At 42.2% G+C, this 18510-nt stretch overlaps 1 protein-coding gene across 1 annotated transcript in view; it reads right to left on the reverse strand.

Annotated features, from left to right (window-relative positions):
- hoga1 (4-hydroxy-2-oxoglutarate aldolase 1) overlaps positions 1–18510 on the reverse strand; it is a gene marked incomplete at its 3' end in the record, with an annotated part of 80251 nt that overhangs the window by 50025 nt on the left and 11716 nt on the right.

The following is an 18510-nucleotide window of genomic DNA, read 5'->3' on the forward strand; positions in this document are numbered from 1 at the left end:
CAACCGTGGTCTCACAGGGTACTTTTAACCCTGTGAGGCCCAAATAAAAAAGACATTAGCAACTTCAGAGGCCAAAGGGTGAGACCTATAAACACATGAAGGGTGCCATGACTGAAAAAAAAGGTTGAGAAACGCTGGTATATGGTGTGGCTCTTGTGGTACCACAGTAATTTTTGTGGCTCTTAGTCTCTGACTGGTTGGCCACCCTGAGCTAGAGTATCGGGCTAGAGACACTAAGACACTTTAACTGCTGCTGTGACCCATTGTCACCTCCATAATGTATATTTGTAAACACTACTGGATCCTACACTGTGAACGGAACGTGCAATAATGTCAATGTTACTCACTTGTGCCTTGTATATATCTTATACCTTTTTTTTAATAAAAAAATAACTCCTTATTTTTAGCATTCTCTGCTTGTATTTATTTTAAATAGTTCTTTTTTAATTAAGTATTGTGTGATCTGTATGATTTTGTGTGAAGGGCGGACTAGCAGACTAAGATTTTCATTGTACGGCAAACTGTCTGTTTAACTGTGCACATGACAATAAATAATCTTGAATCTTTTTTTATCCACTTTTTATCCTCTTTTTCTATTTTTCTCCCATCCCAATTCCACTGTGCCAATTCTCCCCTCCCATGTCTTAAACGTTGCTCGCATATGCCCCCCACTGGCCGGTTGTAGGGAGGATAGAAGCATTGCATCACGTGTCCCCTCCGATACACGAGGAGGCAGCCTGTCACATCTTTTCACCTGCCAGCGCAGACTCTCATTGGCGAGGTGTAACGTGTGGGAGGCTCACACTACCCCCGCCATTTCCTATCTCTGCTGTGAAGGCGTCCCCAACCGACCTGTAGGAGTCGCTGTCCACAACGTCCAGATTACCACCCATCGACTTCCACCCGCTAACTCTGCCAATTGAGTTAGTATGACGGCTGGCCCAAGCCGGAGGCAACGCCGACAGCCGGAGTCGAACCCGGTGTCTCTTGCGTTGGTGAAGAGCGCAATGTCCGCTGCGCCACCCAGCCGCTCCAAATAATAATCTTGAATCTTGAATCTTGAAGAGGTCCAGAATTCTGAACGTACCCTTTCAATTAAATTGGACCCAGGGAGAAAAGGTGTTGCATTTTGCAATCATTAACACTTTAACTGCCGGAAGACGCTTTTAGGCATCCTTCCCCGCCATGCTCAAGTTGCCGAAGACGCCGTAACTCGTCTTTGATATCAATATTTCAAAAATCTGTGATCGGAATCATATTTCCTTTCCGGGGCCCTGAGACACAAGTGTGATCTCCTCTCAATCCTCTAGCGGTTCAAGACCGCCATCTGGTGGCCGATCGGCAGATCGAAAAAATGGATGTTACCTTTAACCCGGTAGGACTCACTCCATATGGGGTCCAGGCACTCGCTAGTGTTAGAGAGACTCAGTCTTCACACAGTGAACATCGATCGCTGCAAATAACTCGAAAAAACAACATGATTTGGACGTATATATTATTATACAACCTGGAAATGGACCGGATATTTCTATATCCCATAATAGGAAAATGTCTGTTCCACGCTCATCGCCCAACGGCGCGAGGAAGATACGGTAAGATTCAGCGTACGATACTAACTGCTATGATGAACATTTGACCCACATTAGATGAATGGTATAACGCTGCCCACGGAATTATAAACGCCCCCTCGGCCATCCGGTCAACATCAGATTATGTGTAGTAACTTCCAGAAGTCCGTCCAGTTGGATTTTTTTATATCGCGCCGATTGCTATCAAACTGTATTTGATCATCAATATAATGCATTTGGGGCTATAAATCACGTTCTGGAGAAAGCTGCAGAAAGAGATGAAAACATACTTATACTTTAGATCATATTTTAGTATGAATATGTGAATGAAAAAGTTTAACGTTCATACACCCTGAACAATACATATAGGACATTGAATGGGCCCTAATAATGGCAATTTAGCAATAGAATTAAAAAAGTTATAGCCCTGCAAAGAAGGGGAACTTCTACATAGACAAATAGAGCTGGCAACCTATGGTATATCATGAATTTAGCCTTAGGCAATCAAAGTGTTAATAGGGGATCCACTTAACAAATAAATAAACAAACAAACACATAAATAAACAAACAAAACACATTTCATTGATGTGATTGTACTATCGATTTTACAAATTTTACAAATTAATGCCAGTGAATTTCCACGTTCATATGGATCCATCATAAAACATCAATACATTTTTACACCTCAAATATTATTGCAGGATAAAATGATGGTATATATATATAATAATATAACCCTTATTTAACCTGGGCCCTGTTCCTCGTACCTAGCCGGATAATTTTCAGGATAACTTGACATAAGCCAGATCTTTCGGTTTCCCGACGTGTGATTGTCTAAATCACTATGGCAACAGATCAAAAAGTTTTAACCTGCTCCAGCGCAGGGTTAAGTTCAGTTAGCTGGATAACCTGGCCACGCTCTTGCAAAGAAATGCCAGCTCTCCTCACAGATCCCATTATACTATTCTGAATTATGTTTTTGTGCTTTGTTTTTCTAGAGGGGGGGCTTTTGAAATGTAAAATAATAGACCTAAAATGCTGATAATAAATCATATTCAGCCTATGGATTTACTTTGTCCTAAATAATGCACGTCATAGTTATACGGATACGGCGATCGCGAGTCACGACGCACACTATGTGGTTATTTTAATAACGGAGCATTGCAAATGTGAATCCCGCGGGAATATTTTTAATGAATGAAACCTATCGGGCGTTTGACTCTGATTCGTTTCATATTCTTCGCTGTGGATGTATTTGCTTAACGGAGCGCCCAAATTGTGTTTCATTTAAGCTTAAATTGAAGCGTCTTTTTATGCGTGGATTGTCGATATGAATTACGAGGAATCTGAATCTGTGGATTGCTGAATTGTATCACTGTTACTCACACGTTATTGTGATATTGTAACTGGGATTAAAATGTCTGAGGAGATACACTGTTTGACGGATTTGATGACGTGGACGTGACTTGAGAAATTGAATGAGCCTTTGACGTTTTGATGAATAAATTTGAGAAAATGCATTTATCTGTTCAAGCACTGTTATCTGATGATGAACATGAGGTGTCATTGGTATAAACCAAAGGTTAATCAATTCAATGCATGTATGGATGATGTCCGAAACAGATTAAAACCTGATTAATAGTGAAACTGTATAGCCTCCCTCCAAGCCTCTCTGACACGTTATTTCGGGGGTCGCTCCTTGAAAACTTTGGGAACCATGAATTTATATATAAAGTACATGATACCTAAGCCGAGCGCATACAGTACAGATATCCTCATAAGTATCTATTAATTCGGATCAATTAGATACTCGTTGGGCTTGTGTTTATCTACATATTCTGAAAGAGTTGAACTAATTGTTTTCGCTAGCAAGATCTCATTCGATTATTCATTCCATTAAGCCTACTGCCAGCAGGCACATTTAAAGAAATATAATCTGATTGATTGGGGTAATGAGGGACTTAAAATTAGCCTATAGATATGCATTTAACTTGTCGGCGAGGCTATTGAGCCTTACTGTATTGTACCCATTCTGCAATCTGTTATAAAGTTTTCAATCAATCAATCAATGCCGTTAGAAAATCAGGATTTCTGCAATCGACACCTGCTGTCTTTTCAGTCCTCTCTTCCTCTAGTCTAGTCTACAAGACAGTATCTTAGTCCTCTCTTCCTCTAGTCTAGTCTACAAGACAGTATCTTAGTCCTCTCTTCCTCTAGTCTAGTCTACAAGACAGTATCTTAGTCCTATCTCTTCCTCTAGTCTAGTCTACAAGACAGTATCTTAGTCCTCTCTTCCTCTAGTCTACAAGACAGTATCTTAGTCATCTCTTCCTCTAGTCTAGTCTACAAGACAGTAGTTTAGTCCTCTCTTCCTCTAGTCTAGTCTACAAGACAGTAGTTTAGTCTTCTCTTCCTCTAGTCTAGTCTACAAGACAGTAGTTTAGTCCTCTCTTCCTCTAGTCTAGTCTACAAGACAGTAGTTTAGTCCACTCTTCCTCTAGTCTAGTCTACAAGACAGTAGTTTAGTCCTCTTTTCCTCTAGTCTACAAGACAGTAGTTTAGTCCTCTCTTCCTCTAGTCTAGTCTACAAGACAGTAGTTTAGTCCACTCTTCCTCTAGTCTAGTCTACAAGACAGTAGTTTAGTCCTCTCTTCCCCTAGTCTACAAGACAGTAGGTTAGTCCTCTCTTCCTCTAGTCTAGTCTACAAGACAGTAGTTTAGTCCTCTCCTCCTCTAGTCTAGTCTACAAGACAGTAGTTTAGTCTTCTTTTCCTCTAGTCTAGTCTACAAGACAGTAGTTTAGTCTTCTCTTTCTCTAGTCTAGTCTACAAGACAGTAGTTTAGTCCTCTCTTCCTCTAGTCTAGTCTACAAGACAGTAGTTAGTCCTCTCTTCCTCTAGTCTAGTCTACAAGACAGTAGTTTAGTCCTCTCCTCCTCTAGTCTACAAGACAGTACTTTAGTCCTCTCTTCCTCTAGTCTAGTCTACAAGACAGTAGTTTAGTCCTCTCTTCCTCTAGTATAGTCTACAAGACAGTAGTTTAGTCCTCTCTTCCTCTAGTATAGTCTACAAGACAGTAGTTTAGTCCTCTCCTCCTCTAGTCTACAAGACAGTAGTTTAGTCCTCTCTTCCTCTAGTCTACAAGACAGTAGTTTAGTCCTCTCTTCCTCTAGTCTAGTCTACAAGACAGTAGTTTAGTCTTCTCTTCCTCTAGTATAGTCTACAAGACAGTAGTTTAGTCTTCTCTTCCTCTAGTCTAGTCTACAAGACAGTAGTTTAGTCCTCTCTTCCTCTAGTCTAGTCTACAAGACAGTAGTTTAGTCCTCTCTTCCTCTAGTCTAGTCTACAAGACAGTAGTTTAGTCCTCTCTTCCTCTAGTCTAGTCTACAAGACAGTAGTTTAGTCCTCTCCTCCTCTAGTCTAGTCTACAAGACAGTAAGGCTGAGCCCGAACGTTCGAACGTTCGTTCGTTAAGCTGACATTCGGACTTTAATTAATGGGTTCGAACGTTCTGTGAAAAAAAATAAAGCAGGCACAACGACGGTGAGGCGATGTGAAGCGGCGCGTCCCCCGAGTCGCTCGGCTCAACCAGTATGGTCTCTGCCGGGCTGTTGCTGGATACTCAACCAGAGCTCTAGTCTCAACCAATGCAATAGAACAATTTTGATTGAATGACAGGCGATTCTGCCAATTACGCCACACCGCTTGCACCCGCCTCTGCTGTTACCACCAATCGGCAAGCGTTTATTATTTTTTTTACTTCCGGCAATGCCGCCATTGATCTGCTTCTGCTTGAGAGAAGCATTAACGTAGCGTTAGCTCCCCGCCAAGGAAGTAAAAGTCGTAACAACTTTCCATAGGTGAACCTGCGGAAGGATCATTAATGAATACCAGCCTTTTTCGGCCACGGAGCGCGAGCTTCATGGCGGGAGGTGGTTGCGTTGGAAACAACTCTGGCCGAGGCGGCAGGCGTGTTGGGAGCCCGGCGGGACCCCCGCGCCGGTGTCTCTCTGTCTCTCTGCCGTCCCCCGTTCCAAGGTAGACGGTGGAAGGAGCCGAGGCGCGCGCCTCTCTCCTTCCCGTCGACCAAGAGTGAATACCTGTTATTGAACGTGTAACACTAACTATATAACGTGAATGCCACAAAACGAATGCATTTGTTTATCTAGCCCCTTACGTGACTGCGGTGTGCAAGGGCTATTGTTTATCATAAGTAGGAACTTTATGCAGTACTCAGTAGCTTGTTTATTTTCTTCTGAGTGCTTTGTTTAATTACATGTTTACATGAACAGCCACCACTGTAAACAACATGTTTTTTCACCAATAGATTATGCAATGCCGCCCTCCGTAGGATCTATAATAATAAAAAAATATATATATAAAAAAAAAAAAAAAAGTAATCTTCCTCTAGTATAGTCTACAAGACAGTAGTTAGTCCTCTCTTCCTCTAGTCTAGTCTACAAGACAGTATCTTAGTCCTCTCTTCCTCTAGTCTAGTCTACAAGACAGTAGTTTAGTCTTCTCTTCCTCTAGTCTAGTCTACAAGACAGTATCTTAGTCCTCTCTTCCTCTAGTCTAGTCTACAAGACAGTAGTTTAGTCTTCTCTTCCTCTAGTCTAGTCTACACGACAGTAGTTTAGTCCTCTCTTCCTCTAGTCTAGTCTACAAGACAGTATCTTAGTCCTATCTTCCTCTAGTCTAGTCTACAAGACAGTAGTTTAGTCTTCTCTTCCTCTAGTCTAGTCTACAAGACAGTAGTTTAGTCCTCTCTTCCTCTAGTCTAGTCTACAAGACAGTAGTTAGTCCTCTCTTCCTCTAGTCTACAAGACAGTAGTTTAGTCTTCTCTTCCTCTAGTCTAGTCTACAAGACAGTATCTTAGTCCTCTCTTCCTCTAGTCTAGTCTACAAGACAGTAGTTTAGTCTTCTCTTCCTCTAGTCTAGTCTACACGACAGTAGTTTAGTCCTCTCTTCCTCTAGTCTAGTCTACAAGACAGTAGTTTAGTCTTCTCTTCCTCTAGTCTAGTCTACAAGACAGTAGTTTAGTCCTCTCTTCCTCTAGTCTAGTCTACACGACAGTAGTTAGTCCTCTCTTCCTCTAGTCTAGTCTACAAGACAGTAGTTTAGTCATCTCTTCCTCTAGTATAGTCTACAAGACAGTAGTTTAGTCCTCTCTTCCTCTAGTCTACAAGACAGTAGTTTAGTCCTCTCCTCCTCTAGTCTAGTCTACAACAGTAGTTTAGTCCTCTCTTCCTCTAGTCTAGTCTACAAGACAGTAGTTTAGTCTTCTCTTCCTCTAGTCTAGTCTACAAAGGTACAGTTTCTGTGCCTTTTTATGTTCCATGTATGGACCACAATGGAAACAAGCCTTGGCTTTATTGTGTTTTATCCATTTTTGACCTGCGTTATTGACACTGTTATTGTCTTGTCTTTTAAAATGTTTTTTTTGTCATACGATTTGTGTCAAAATAAAGTATTCAATTCAATTCAATTCAATACAAGACAGTAGTTTAGTCCTCTCTTCCTCTAGTCTAGTCTACAAGACAGTAGTTTAGTCTTCTCTTCCTCTAGTCTAGTCTACAAGACAGTAGTTTAGTCCTCTCTTCCTCTAGTCTAGTCTACAAGACAGTAGTTTAGTCCTCTCTTCCTCTAGTCTAGTCTACAAGACAGTAGTTTAGTCCTCTCTTCCTCTAGTCTAGTCTACAAGACAGTAGTTTAGTCCTCTCTTCCTCTAGTCTAGTCTACAAGACAGTAGTTTAGTCCTCTCCTCCTCTAGTCTAGTCTACAAGACAGTAATTTAGTCATCTCTTCCTCTAGTCTAGTCTACAAGACAGTAGTTTAGTCCTCTCCTCCTCTAGTCTACAAGACAGTAGTTTAGTCCTCTCTTCCTCTAGTCTAGTCTACAAGACAGTAGTTTAGTCCTCTCTTCCTCTAGTATAGTCTACAAGACAGTAGTTTAGTCTTCTCTTCCTCTAGTCTACAAGACAGTAGTTTAGTCCTCTCTTCCTCTAGTCTAGTCTACAAGACAGTAGTTTAGTCCTCTCTTCTTCTAGTCTAGTCTACAAGACAGTAGTTTAGTCCTCTCTTCCTCTAGTCTACAAGACAGTAGTTAGTCCTCTCTTCCTCTAGTCTAGTCTACAAGACAGTAGTTTAGTCTTCTCTTCCTCTAGTCTAGTCTACAAGACAGTAGTTTAGTCTTCTCTTCCTCTAGTCTAGTCTACAAGACAGTAGTTTAGTCCTCTCCTCCTCTAGTCTAGTCTACAAGACAGTAGTTTAGTCTTCTCTTCCTCTAGTCTAGTCTACAAGACAGTAGTTTAGTCCTCTCTTCCTCTAGTCTAGTCTACAAGACAGTAGTTTAGTCCTCTCTTCCTCTAGTCTAGTCTACAAGACAGTAGTTTAGTCCTCTCTTCCTCTAGTCTAGTCTACAAGACAGTAGTTTAGTCCTCTCTTCCTCTAGTCTAGTCTACAAGACAGTAGTTTAGTCCTCTCTTCCTCTAGTCTAGTCTACAAGACAGTAGTTTAGTCCTCTCTTCCTCTAGTCTACAAGACAGTAGTTTAGTCCTCTCTTCCTCTAGTCTAGTCTACAAGACAGTAGTTTAGTCCTCTCTTCCTCTAGTCTAGTCTACAAGACAGTAGTTTAGTCCTCTCATCCTCTAGTCTAGTCTACAAGACAGTAGTTTAGTCCTCTCCTCCTCTAGTCTAGTCTACAAGACAGTAGTTTAGTCCTCTCTTCCTCTAGTCTAGTCTACAAGACAGTAGTTTAGTCTTCTCTTCCTCTAGTCTAGTCTACAAGACAGTAGTTTAGTCCTCTCTTCCTCTAGTCTAGTCTACAAGACAGTAGTTTAGTCTTCTCTTCCTCTAGTCTAGTCTACAAGACAGTAGTTTAGTCCTCTCTTCCTCTAGTCTAGTCTACAAGACAGTAGTTTAGTCCTCTCTTCCTCTAGTCTAGTCTACAAGACAGTAGTTTAGTCCTCTCTTCCTCTAGTCTAGTCTACAAGATAGTATCTTAGTCATCTCTTCCTCTAGTCTAGTCTACAAGACAGTATCTTAGTCCTCTCTTCCTCTAGTATAGTCTACAAGACAGTAGTTTAGTCCTCTCTTCCTCTAGTATAGTCTACAAGACAGTAGTTTAGTCCTCTCTTCCTCTAGTCTAGTATACAAGACAGTAGTTTAGTCCTCTCTTCCTCTAGTCTAGTCTACAAGACAGTAGTTTAGTCCTCTCTTCCTCTAGTCTAGTCTACAAGACAGTAGTTTAGTCCTCTCTTCCTCTAGTCTAGTCTACAAGACAGTAGTTTAGTCCTCTCTTCCTCTAGTCTAGTCTACAAGACAGTAGTTGAGTCCTCTCCTCCTCTAGTCTAGTCTACAAGACAGTAATTTAGTCCTCTCTTCCTCTAGTCTAGTCTACAAGACAGTAGTTTAGTCCTCTCCTCCTCTAGTCTAGTCTACAAGACAGTAGTTTAGTCCTCTCTTCCTCTAGTCTAGTCTACAAGACAGTAGTTTAGTCCTCTCTTCCTCTAGTCCAGTGGTTCCCAAAGTCGGGGTCGCGACCCAAAGGTGGGCCGCGAGCAGCCACGGGAGGGCCGCGAGATGATAAAAAAAAAATAAAAAAAAAAATCAATATTTTTTTTATTTTTATTTTTTTTATTTTTTATTTATTTTTGTCCGGCCACTGAACTTAGAAGCAGGCCAGGACAGTGTTTCTAGTTGTATTCTAAAATTCTATTCTATTGTATTCTAAAATGTGACTATATGGTTTTATATTAACTTAATAAATAAACAAAAACGAAAAATCTACTTATTTCAACGAACATTTCAAACTAAATAACAGATTATGCACATAAAACGCTGAAAACAACCGAAGCAACAATAGTATTTTAATGAGGCTATTATTATTATCATTATTATTTTGCAACAAGTTAGCCCTCTCATAAATAGCACATATAAATGAATAACTAACTTGAACTAACTTAATAGGATTGAAGTGATATTTGGCTTAATAAATCGGTCGCCTGGCAAAAAAAAAGAAAAAAAAAGCCTGACGATGTGCATTGGGCCGCGGCTCTCTGACGCCTTATTTTCTGGGTCCCGGCCTGAAAAGTTTGGGAACCCCTGCTCTAGTCTAGTCTACAAGACAGTAGTTTAGTCCTCTCCTCCTCTAGTCTAGTCTACAAGACAGTAGTTTAGTCTTCTCTTCCTCTAGTCTACAAGACAGTAGTTTAGTCCTCTCCTCCTCTAGTCTAGTCTACAAGACAGTAGTTTAGTCCTCTCCTCCTCTAGTCTAGTCTACAAGACAGTAGTTTAGTCCTCTCTTCCTCTAGTCTAGTCTACAAGACAGTAGTTTAGTCCTCTCTTCCTCTAGTCTAGTCTACAAGACAGTAGTTTAGTCCTCTCCTCCTCTAGTCTAGTCTACAAGACAGTAGTTTAGTCCTCTCTTCCTCTAGTCTAGTCTACAAGACAGTAGTTTAGTCCTCTCTTCCTCTAGTCTACAAGACAGTAGTTTAGTCCTCTCTTCCTCTAGTCTAGTCTACAAGACAGTAGTTTAGTCCTCTCCTCCTCTAGTCTAGTCTACAAGACAGTAGTTAGTCATCTCTTCCTCTAGTCTAGTCTACAAGACAGTAGTTTAGTCCTCTCTTCCTCTAGTCTAGTCTACAAGACAGTAGTTTAGTCCTCTCTTCCTCTAGTCTAGTCTACAAGACAGTAGTTTAGTCCTCTCTTCCTCTAGTCTAGTCTACAAGACAGTAGTTTAGTCCTCTCTTCCTCTAGTCTAGTCTACAAGACAGTAGTTTAGTCCTCTCCTCCTCTAGTCTAGTCTACAAGACAGTAGTTTAGTCCTCTCTTCCTCTAGTCTAGTCTACAAGACAGTAGTTTAGTCCTCTCTTCCTCTAGTCTACAAGACAGTAGTTTAGTCCTCTCTTCCTCTAGTCTAGTCTACAAGACAGTAGTTTAGTCCTCTCCTCCTCTAGTCTAGTCTACAAGACAGTAGTTAGTCATCTCTTCCTCTAGTCTAGTCTACAAGACAGTAGTTTAGTCCTCTCTTCCTCTAGTCTAGTCTACAAGACAGTAGTTTAGTCCTCTCTTCCTCTAGTCTAGTCTACAAGACAGTAGTTTAGTCCTCTCCTCCTCTAGTCTAGTCTACAAGACAGTAGTTTAGTCCTCTCTTCCTCTAGTCTAGTCTACAAGACAGTAGTTTAGTCCTCTCCTCCTCTAGTCTAGTCTACAAGACAGTAGTTTAGTCTTCTCTTCCTCTAGTCTACAAGACAGTAGTTTAGTCCTCTCCTCCTCTAGTCTAGTCTACAAGACAGTAGTTTAGTCCTCTCCTCCTCTAGTCTAGTCTACAAGACAGTAGTTTAGTCCTCTCTTCCTCTAGTCTAGTCTACAAGACAGTAGTTTAGTCCTCTCTTCCTCTAGTCTAGTCTACAAGACAGTAGTTTAGTCCTCTCCTCCTCTAGTCTAGTCTACAAGACAGTAGTTTAGTCCTCTCTTCCTCTAGTCTAGTCTACAAGACAGTAGTTTAGTCCTCTCTTCCTCTAGTCTACAAGACAGTAGTTTAGTCCTCTCTTCCTCTAGTCTAGTCTACAAGACAGTAGTTTAGTCCGCTCCTCCTCTAGTCTAGTCTACAAGACAGTAGTTAGTCCTCTCTTCCTCTAGTCTAGTCTACAAGACAGTAGTTTAGTCCTCTCTTCCTCTAGTCTAGTCTACAAGACAGTAGTTTAGTCCTCTCTTCCTCTAGTCTAGTCTACAAGACAGTAGTTTAGTCCTCTCTTCCTCTAGTCTACAAGACAGTAGTTTAGTCCTCTCTTCCTCTAGTCTAGTCTACAAGACAGTAGTTTAGTCCTCTCTTCCTCTAGTCTAGTCTACAAGACAGTAGTTAGTCCTCTCTTCCTCTAGTATAGTCTACAAGACAGTAGTTTAGTCCTCTCTTCCTCTAGTCTAGTCTACAAGACAGTAGTTTAGTCTTCTCGTCCTCTAGTCTAGTCTACAAGACAGTAGTTTAGTCCTCTCTTACTCTAGTATAGTCTACAAGACAGTAGTTTTAGTCTTCTCTTCCTCTAGTCTAGTCTACAAGACAGTAGTTTAGTCTTCTCTTCCTCTAGTCTAGTCTACAAGACAGTAGTTTAGTCCTCGCTTCCTCTAGTCTAGTCTACAAGACAGTAGTTTAGTCCTCTCTTCCTCTAGTCTAGTCTACAAGACAGTAGTTTAGTCCTCTCTTCCTCTAGTCTAGTCTACAAGACAGTAGTTTAGTCCTCTCTTCCTCTAGTCTAGTCTACAAGACAGTAGTTTAGTCCTCTCTTCCTCTAGTCTAGTCTACAAGACAGTATCTTAGTCCTCTCTTCCTCTAGTCTAGTCTACAAGACAGTAGTTTAGTCCTCTCTTCCTCTAGTCTAGTCTACAAGACAGTAGTTTAGTCCTCTCTACCTCTAGTCTAGTCTACAAGACAGTAGTTTAGTCCTCTCCTCCTCTAGTCTAGTCTACAAGACAGTAGTTTAGTCCTCTCTTCCTCTAGTCTAGTCTACAAGACAGTAGTTTAGTCCTCTCCTCCTCTAGTCTAGTCTACAAGACAGTAGTTTAGTCCTCTCTTCCTCTAGTCTAGTCTACAAGACAGTAGTTTAGTCTTCTCTTCCTCTAGTCTAGTCTGCAAGACAGTAGTTTAGTCCTCTCTTCCTCTAGTATAGTCTACAAGACAGTAGTTTAGTCTTCTCTTCCTCTAGTCTACAAGACAGTAGTTTAGTCCTCTCTTCCTCTAGTCTAGTCTACAAGACAGTAGTTTAGTCCTCTCTTCCTCTAGTCTAGTCTACAAGACAGTAGTTTAGTCCTCTCTTCCTCTAGTCTACAAGACAGTAGTTAGTCCTCTCTTCCTCTAGTCTAGTCTACAAGACAGTAGTTTAGTCTTCTCTTCCTCTAGTCTAGTCTACAAGACAGTAGTTTAGTCTTCTCTTCCTCTAGTCTAGTCTACAAGACAGTAGTTTAGTCCTCTCCTCCTCTAGTCTAGTCTACAAGACAGTAGTTTAGTCTTCTCTTCCTCTAGTCTAGTCTACAAGACAGTAGTTTAGTCCTCTCTTCCTCTAGTCTAGTCTACAAGACAGTAGTTTAGTCCTCTCTTCCTCTAGTCTAGTCTACAAGACAGTAGTTTAGTCCTCTCTTCCTCTAGTCTAGTCTACAAGACAGTAGTTTAGTCCTCTCTTCCTCTAGTCTAGTCTACAAGACAGTAGTTTAGTCCTCTCTTCCTCTAGTCTAGTCTACAAGACAGTAGTTTAGTCCTCTCTTCCTCTAGTCTAGTCTACAAGACAGTAGTTTAGTCCTCTCTTCCTCTAGTCTAGTCTACAAGACAGTAGTTTAGTCCTCTCTTCCTCTAGTCTAGTCTACAAGACAGTAGTTTAGTCCTCTCCTCCTCTAGTCTAGTCTACAAGACAGTAGTTTAGTCCTCTCTTCCTCTAGTCTAGTCTACAAGACAGTAGTTTAGTCTTCTCTTCCTCTAGTCTAGTCTACAAGACAGTAGTTTAGTCCTCTCTTCCTCTAGTCTAGTCTACAAGACAGTAGTTTAGTCTTCTCTTCCTCTAGTCTAGTCTACAAGACAGTAGTTTAGTCCTCTCTTCCTCTAGTCTAGTCTACAAGACAGTAGTTTAGTCCTCTCTTCCTCTAGTCTAGTCTACAAGACAGTACATTTACATTTACATTTAGTCATTTAGCTGACGCTTTTATCCAAAGCGACTTACAAGTTCTGTGCGACAAGACAGCAAGAAGGGTATAACTCTATCAGCTGAGTAACAATGTTCATCAAAGTGTTGCGTGTTACAGTGTAGGTTAGTTTATTAGGACAAGTGCATGACATTAAGGTTAGTCGGGGTTAGATTTTTTTTTTTTTTTTTTTTTTTTTTATCATTTCAGATAATGGTTGAAGAAGTGAGTCTTTAGTCGACGGCGAAAGATTGGACGGGATTCGGCTGTCCTAACTGGGATGGGTAGTTCATTCCACCATTGTGGGGCAAGGACTGAGAATAGGCGGCTTCTCTTTGATGACCCTCCGGGAGCTTGGATAGGAGTAGATCTGAGGCGGCCAGAAGACGCAGAGCGTAGGGGTCTTGAGGGTGTGTAGTTAGAGACCATTGACCGGAGGTAGGCGGGAGCGGTTCCCTTTGCCGCACGGTATGCTAGGTCGAGGGCCTTGAAGCGGATACGTGCAGCAATGGGGAGCCAGTGCAGGTCCCTAAGAAGTGGGGTGACATGGGCTGACTTCGGTAGGTTTGAGATCAGGCGGGCCGCTGCATTTTGAATGAGTTGAAGAGGCTTGGTGGCAGTGGCCGGGAGGCCAGCTAGCAGTGCGTTGCAGTAGTCGAGGCGGGAGATGACTGTTGATTGGACGAGGAGTTGGGTGGCTTCTTTTGTCAGGAAGGGGCGTATCCTTCTGACGTTGCTCAGGAGGAATCTGCAGGTTCTGGTTGTCGCTGCGATGTGAGCAGAGAAGTTCAACTGGTTGTCGAGGACAACACCAAGGTTCTTGGCGGTCGGCGACGCGGTCACAGCTGCATTCTCGACTGTGATGGAGAGGTCGGTCAGGGGGGAGGATTTGGCCGGCAGGTGGAGCAATTCTGTTTTGCTTAGGTTCAGTTTGAGGTGGTTGGTCGTCATCCAGGCGGAGATGTCGGACAGACAGGCCGAGATCCGCTCAGAGACGTGGATATCTGAGGGAGGGAAGGAGAGGAAGAGTTGAGTATCATCGGCATAACAATGATATGAGAAGCCATGAGATGTGATAATGTTACCCAGTGATTTAGTGTAGAGGGAGAAGAGAAGGGGTCCTAGGACCGAGCCCTGGGGGACACCCGTCCGGAGGGGGCGGGTGGCCGACAGAGTCCCTCTCCATGACACTTGGTAGGAGCGGTCATTGAGGTATGATGTCAGCCATGTCAGCGCAGATCCAGCCACTCCCATTCCTGCGAGGGCCGCGAGGAGGATCTGATGGTTGACTGTGTCGAAGGCTGCAGATAGATCTAGGAGAATCAGGACAGAGGAGAGGCCTTTCGCTTTTGCTAAGTGAAGTGCCTCTGTGACCGCAATGAGGGCTGTTTCTGTGGAGTGGCCAGTCCGGAAGCCAGACTGATTGGGGTCTAGGAGGTCATTCTGTAAGAGATAAGCAGTAAGTTGGTTGGATACAGCACGTTCAAGTGTTTTAGAAAGGAAGGAGAGAAGAGAGACAGGGCGATAGTTGGCTATGACGGTGGGGTTCAGGGTTGGTTTTTTTATGAGGGGCGTGACTCTGGCTTGTTTTAGGGAGGTGGGGACCACCCCCGAGTTGAGTGAGGAGTTGATGGTTGCAGTTAGGAATGGGAGGATGTCCGGTGCTATGGTCTGGAGGAGTGGGGAGGGTAGCTGGTCCAGCTGGCATGTAGTCGGACGGTTCGACGTTACCAGTGTCAGGGTCTCGGCTTCCTCTCTGCTGTTGAACAGTAGTTTAGTCCTCTCTTCCTCTAGTCTAGTCTACAAGATAGTATCTTAGTCATCTCTTCCTCTAGTCTAGTCTACAAGACAGTATCTTAGTCCTCTCTTCCTCTAGTATAGTCTACAAGACAGTAGTTTAGTCCTCTCTTCCTCTAGTATAGTCTACAAGACAGTAGTTTAGTCCTCTCTTCCTCTAGTCTAGTATACAAGACAGTAGTTTAGTCCTCTCTTCCTCTAGTCTAGTCTACAAGACAGTAGTTTAGTCCTCTCTTCCTCTAGTCTAGTCTACAAGACAGTAGTTTAGTCCTCTCTTCCTCTAGTCTAGTCTACAAGACAGTAGTTTAGTCCTCTCTTCCTCTAGTCTAGTCTACAAGACAGTAGTTGAGTCCTCTCCTCCTCTAGTCTAGTCTACAAGACAGTAATTTAGTCCTCTCTTCCTCTAGTCTAGTCTACAAGACAGTAGTTTAGTCCTCTCCTCCTCTAGTCTAGTCTACAAGACAGTAGTTTAGTCCTCTCTTCCTCTAGTCTAGTCTACAAGACAGTAGTTTAGTCCTCTCTTCCTCTAGTCTAGTCTACAAGACAGTAGTTTAGTCCTCTCCTCCTCTAGTCTAGTCTACAAGACAGTAGTTTAGTCTTCTCTTCCTCTAGTCTACAAGACAGTAGTTTAGTCCTCTCCTCCTCTAGTCTAGTCTACAAGACAGTAGTTTAGTCCTCTCCTCCTCTAGTCTAGTCTACAAGACAGTAGTTTAGTCCTCTCTTCCTCTAGTCTAGTCTACAAGACAGTAGTTTAGTCCTCTCTTCCTCTAGTCTAGTCTACAAGACAGTAGTTTAGTCCTCTCCTCCTCTAGTCTAGTCTACAAGACAGTAGTTTAGTCCTCTCTTCCTCTAGTCTAGTCTACAAGACAGTAGTTTAGTCCTCTCTTCCTCTAGTCTACAAGACAGTAGTTTAGTCCTCTCTTCCTCTAGTCTAGTCTACAAGACAGTAGTTTAGTCCTCTCATCCTCTAGTCTAGTCTACAAGACAGTAGTTAGTCCTCTCTTCCTCTAGTCTAGTCTACAAGACAGTAGTTTAGTCCTCTCTTCCTCTAGTCTAGTCTACAAGACAGTAGTTTAGTCCTCTCTTCCTCTAGTCTAGTCTACAAGACAGTAGTTTAGTCCTCTCTTCCTCTAGTCTACAAGACAGTAGTTTAGTCCTCTCTTCCTCTAGTCTAGTCTACAAGACAGTAGTTTAGTCCTCTCTTCCTCTAGTCTAGTCTACAAGACAGTAGTTAGTCCTCTCTTCCTCTAGTATAGTCTACAAGACAGTAGTTTAGTCCTCTCTTCCTCTAGTCTAGTCTACAAGACAGTAGTTTAGTCTTCTCTTCCTCTAGTCTAGTCTACAAGACAGTAGTTTAGTCCTCTCTTACTCTAGTATAGTCTACAAGACAGTAGTTTTAGTCTTCTCTTCCTCTAGTCTAGTCTACAAGACAGTAGTTTAGTCTTCTCTTCCTCTAGTCTAGTCTACAAGACAGTAGTTTAGTCTTCTCTTCCTCTAGTCTAGTCTACAAGACAGTAGTTTAGTCCTCGCTTCCTCTAGTCTAGTCTACAAGACAGTAGTTTAGTCCTCTCTTCCTCTAGTCTAGTCTACAAGACAGTAGTTTAGTCCTCTCTTCCTCTAGTCTAGTCTACAAGACAGTAGTTTAGTCCTCTCTTCCTCTAGTCTAGTCTACAAGACAGTAGTTTAGTCCTCTCTTCCTCTAGTCTAGTCTACAAGACAGTATCTTATTCCTCTCTTCCTCTAGTCTAGTCTACAAGACAGTAGTTTAGTCCTCTCTTCCTCTAGTCTAGTCTACAAGACAGTAGTTTAGTCCTCTCTTCCTCAAGTCTAGTCTACAAGACAGTAGTTTAGTCCTCTCTTCCTCTAGTCTAGTCTACAAGACAGTAGTTTAGTCCTCTCTTCCTCTAGTCTAGTCTACAAGACAGTAGTTTAGTCCTCTCTTCCTCTAGTCTAGTCTACAAGACAGTAGTTTAGTCCTCTCTTCTCTAGTCTAGTCTACAAGACAGTAGTTTAGTCCTCTCTTCCTCTAGTCTAGTCTACAAGACAGTAGTTTAGTCCTCTCTTCCTCTAGTCTAGTCTACAAGACAGTAGTTTAGTCCTCTCTTCCTCTAGTCTAGTCTACAAGACAGTAGTTTAGTCCTCTCTTCCTCTAGTCTAGTCTACAAGACAGTATCTTAGTCCTCTCTTCCTCTAGTCTAGTCTACAAGACAGTAGTTTAGTCCTCTCTTCCTCTAGTCTAGTCTACAAGACAGTAGTTTAGTCCTCTCTTCCTCTAGTCTAGTCTACAAGACAGTAGTTTAGTCCTCTCCTCCTCTAGTCTAGTCTACAAGACAGTAGTTTAGTCCTCTCTTCCTCTAGTCTAGTCTACAAGACAGTAGTTTAGTCCTCTCCTCCTCTAGTCTAGTCTACAAGACAGTAGTTTAGTCCTCTCTTCCTCTAGTCTAGTCTACAAGACAGTAGTTTAGTCTTCTCTTCCTCTAGTCTAGTCTACAAGACAGTAGTTTAGTCCTCTCTACCTCTAGTCTAGTCTACAAGACAGTAGTTTAGTCCTCTCTTCCTCTAGTCTAGTCTACAAGACAGTAGTTTAGTCCTCTCTTCCTCTAGTCTAGTCTACAAGACAGTAGATAAGTCCTCTCTTCCTCTAGTCTAGTCTACAAGACAGTAGTTTAGTCCTCTCTTCCTCTAGTCTAGTCTACAAGACAGTAGTTTAGTCCTCTCTTCCTCTAGTCTAGTCTACAAGACAGTAGTTTAGTCCTCTCTTCCTCTAGTCTAGTCTACAAGACAGTAGTTTAGTCCTCTCTTCCTCTAGTCTAGTCTACAAGACAGTAGTTTAGTCCTCTCTTCCTCTAGTCTAGTCTACAAGACAGTAGTTTAGTCCTCTCCTCCTCTAGTCTAGTCTACAAGACAGTAGTTTAGTCCTCTCTTCCTCTAGTCTAGTCTACAAGACAGTAGTTTAGTCCTTTCTTCCTCTAGTCTAGTCTACAAGACAGTAGTTTAGTCCTCTCTTCCTCTAGTCTAGTCTACAAGACAGTAGTTTAGTCCTCTCTTCCTCTAGTATAGTCTACAAGACAGTAGTTTAGTCTTCTCTTCCTCTAGTCTAGTCTACAAGACAGTAGTTTAGTCTTCTCTTCCTCTAGTCTAGTCTACAAGACAGTAGTTTAGTCCTCTCTTCCTCTAGTCTAGTCTACAAGACAGTAGTTTAGTCTTCTCTTCCTCTAGTATAGTCTACAAGACAGTAGTTTAGTCTTCTCATCCTCTAGTATAGTCTACAAGACAGTAGTTTAGTCCTCTCTTCCTCTAGTCTAGTCTACAAGACAGTAGTTTAGTCCTCTCTTCCTCTAGTCTAGTCTACAAGACAGTAGTTTAGTCCTCTCTTCCTCTAGTCTAGTCTACAAGACAGTAGTTTAGTCCTCTCTTCCTCTAGTCTAGTCTACAAGACAGTAGTTTAGTCCTCTCCTCCTCTAGTCTAGTC

This window comes from Notolepis coatsorum (genome assembly GCF_963971535.1).
Source record: "Notolepis coatsorum genome assembly, chromosome: 7".
NCBI lineage: Eukaryota > Metazoa > Chordata > Actinopteri > Aulopiformes > Paralepididae > Notolepis > Notolepis coatsorum.